At 37.1% G+C, this 3,717-nt stretch overlaps 1 protein-coding gene across 4 annotated transcripts in view; it reads right to left on the bottom strand.

The window, feature by feature from the left end:
* Nucleotides 1–3,717, bottom strand: part of tenm2b (teneurin transmembrane protein 2b) — a 269,320-nt gene that overhangs the window by 178,809 nt on the left and 86,794 nt on the right. The window lies entirely within an intron of this gene.

The following is a 3,717-nucleotide window of genomic DNA, read 5'->3' as shown; positions in this document are numbered from 1 at the left end:
CAAGCCCTGACATTTGTGCTATCTTGGTAGTTGAATAAAAATGTTTTATGTATTCACAAATGGTGCTGCAATAACATTTTAGCAACATGTATGTACTTGTTTGCATTTTTTTTTGTGAGAAAAACAAGTATATGCATGTTTAGCAGAAATAATATATAAATAAATCAATATTACTGTAAATTAAAATTAAAGCAAGCATGGCAAAAAAAAGCCATTTGATTTAGTCTATTTAAAAATGCAATAAACAAGAAATAAATACTATGCGAATCAAAATATGTACATATGTAAGAAAATACATTGATACTGAATGAATCTGCATTTTGAATTAATTGGTTGTATGAATGATTTAATAACAACAGTCAATTGTTTTGTTGCTAAATGCATCATTATTTTGAACAAAAAGGTTGATTCAGTGGAATTAATGATTCAGTGAGTCGCTTGCTGTCACATAGTCCACGTGTTCAAAAAAGAAAATATTTGCTTAGTTAGGGCACATTGCATGTCTTGTGGTAAACAATTAATCCATGCCAGTTAATCCACAGAAAAAGAAAAAAATCTTCATAATCTTCAATCGAAATGTGAAAATGTAATCACTCCCCTCCAACCATCAGTGTGCTGTAAGATAGAGTTGGCAAGGAGGTGCTCTAAAATCAAGCCCCACTCTCTATGCAATATTCCATTCCACTCAGTAATGTTTAAAAACTGAAGTAAAGCCGGTCGTAACTTCCGGTTCACACAGACTTCAAATGTGATATTCTTTAAACAACATTTTCTCATAAACGGCCATCATTTAAGCCACTGTGGTTCTTCCTCTACAGTCTGCACTCCAAGCAAATAAAAAGTCAGCGACTCAAGTTCTCAGAATAAACCCAATAAGCTTCTCGCTACAAACAGCCCCACTGACAGCTGATTTCATATTTGGCACAGTGTGAGTGGGTTAAAAGAAAAGCCTCGACTTGTTTTGCATTTCATTTATGACACACTGAGGTTTCATCATCCACGCATGATGTTGCAGTGTTTTTTCCTCCCTTTAAGTGTGGAAGTGACGGCGGAGAATGCGCAAATATCAAAATAGAATATTTAGACGTTACGTAACCTTCTACAGATTTAAACCCACAAATGAATGTTTCCTCGGGCTTGGAGTCAGATGGATGTAGTTGTGGCCCATGTGCAGCTCCAGAGCCATCCGTACACCCCTTTAATGTGCTGCCAGGGCAATAACACTGAGGCAGAATTAACTTCGAGCGTGTCACACAAGCCCCGCTTTTATCATTTCATATGACCTTCGGGTTTGAATACACTGAATGTCTGTGAGCTCAAGAGCAAGAAAAGGGAGCAGGGTATCTGAGTGACAGAGAAAATATTTCATATACAAAACAATATTAATAAGCCATAATCAAAGAGTGAATCGCATGGTGCATTAGTCAGTATGCAGTAAAGAAACTCTACTTCATTGGCCCTTTTATACATTTCTCCAGCTATTTAAAATCAATGCAAGATGGCCTGCAGCTCCATTTCTTCATAGCTTTTTTTTATATTTTAACAGTTTTAAAATTTTAGTAAGGTCACATTCGGTCAACATTGCTTGACGACTCTAAAATAACCATGGTTGGGGAAGTATTGTGTGCTCATATACAGATTGTTTGGATCTTGCAGCTCTCACTTCATTTCCCATATTTCTCAGCACAAGCATTTATCACGTCTTCGCACGTCGCAAGTGTCATCATTCCAGACGGCATCTTTCCTTCTAGTAAATGATGACTGTTGGCAGCTGACAAGGGCATTCTGTAAGTTAACTTAATAAGGTTTAAAGGAAATTGATGGTTTGACAATGCAAGCAGCAGGTGTTTCTTTAAATCTTCTTGAGAAACCACTACACTTATGTGCCTATACAATCTCACTCTATAAGGGGTGATGATGAGACTATCGCTTCATAATTGAGTGCTAACTACGGACACCATTATAAATGGATATTATTCCTGACCTCATTGACACTCATTTTGAAACTCATTATATTGATATTGCGGACAAATGTGAAGTTTGTTAAAATATGAGAAAACGAAGATCAAATTCTAAAAGGGAAAAGACCGTTTTATTAATACGAGAATCACGGGTGAGCATGTGTGTTTAGAAAGTCAAATATTTGTTTTCACTAAAAATATTAAATTACATAATTTCACACACACACACACAAACAAACACACACACACACACACACACACACACACACACCCACACACACACACACACACACGGGGTCTAAAATGTGTAAAATAGGCCTTTCAGGGTTTAAATGTTGTCTAAAAAAGTCATTAAAATGCTCATGTTATTGGGAGAAATGGATTGAAGAGACTGGCTTTATGCCATGTGAGGCTAATTGGCCTTGGGTTTGTTTAAGGCATTGTGATTAATGAAGTTTCTAATGAGAGCTTTATGATGAAGGCAGCAATCTGTCAGCCTATGACTAGAGCTCTCAACAGGGATAGAATGAACAGTTAAGATGTGATTTGAAGAAGGGAATTCTCCTGACACAAAAACACAATTTTTAAACAAAAGTTTTCTTAAAAAGCTGCCACCATCCAATTTGTAGCGCTCCCGCTAATAGCCTAAAAGTCTGAAATTTCATTAAAGGAATCTGTGGCTTATTATCAGATTTGGTGGCTGAATGAAAGAAGTTTTATGGCACCAGTGATTCCCTTTACACACAAAACACGAAGGAAATAAAAAAAAAATAATAATAATTAATTATATACAGTGGGTACGGAAAGTATTCAGACCCTGTTGTCTAAAAAAGTCATTAAAATGCTCATGTTATTGGGAGAAATGGATTGAAGAGACTGGCTTTATGCCATGTGAGGCTAATTGGCCTTGGGTTTGTTTAAGGCATTGTGATTAATGAAGTTTCTAATGAGAGCTTTATGATGAAGGCAGCAATCTGTCAGCCTATGACTAGAGCTCTCAACAGGGATAGAATGAACAGTTAAGATGTGATTTGAAGAAGGGAATTCTCCTGACACAAAAACACAATTTTTAAACAAAAGTTTTCTTAAAAAGCTGCCACCATCCAATTTGTAGCGCTCCCGCTAATAGCCTAAAAGTCTGAAATTTCATTAAAGGAATCTGTGGCTTATTATCAGATTTGGTGGCTGAATGAAAGAAGTTTTATGGCACCAGTAATTCCCTTTACACACAAAACACGAAGGAAATAAAAAAAAAAATAATAATTCTTTGCAGAATTGTTTTAATTCAGCCACATTGGAGGGTTTTCGAGCATGAAAGGACTGTTTAGGGTCATGCCACAGCATCTCAATCGAATTTAAGTCCGGACTTTGACTTGGCCACTCCAAAACCTTAATTTGTTTTTCTTGAGCCATTCAGAGGTGGACTTGCTGGTGTGTTTGGGATCATTGTCCTGCTGCATAACCCAAGTGCGCTTGAACTTGAGGTCACAAACTGACAGCCGGACATTCTCCTTCAGGATTTTCTGATAGAGAGCAGAATTCATGGTTTCATCAATTATGGCAATTCATCCAGGTCCTGAAGCTGCAAAGCAGCCCCAGATCATCACACTACCACCACCATGTTTGACTGTTGGTATGACGTTCTTTTTATGAAATGCTGTGCTGGTTTTACGCCAGATGCAATGGGACACACACCTTCCAAAAAGTTCAACTTTTGTCGCATCAGTCCACAGAATATTTGCTCAAAAGTCTTGAA

This window comes from Sinocyclocheilus anshuiensis, unplaced genomic scaffold (genome assembly GCF_001515605.1).
Source record: "Sinocyclocheilus anshuiensis isolate Anshui unplaced genomic scaffold, SAMN03320099.WGS_v1.1 scaffold700, whole genome shotgun sequence".
In the NCBI taxonomy this organism is placed as follows: Eukaryota; Metazoa; Chordata; class Actinopteri; order Cypriniformes; family Cyprinidae; genus Sinocyclocheilus; species Sinocyclocheilus anshuiensis.
This window is presented reverse-complemented; position numbering and strand designations above follow the sequence as displayed.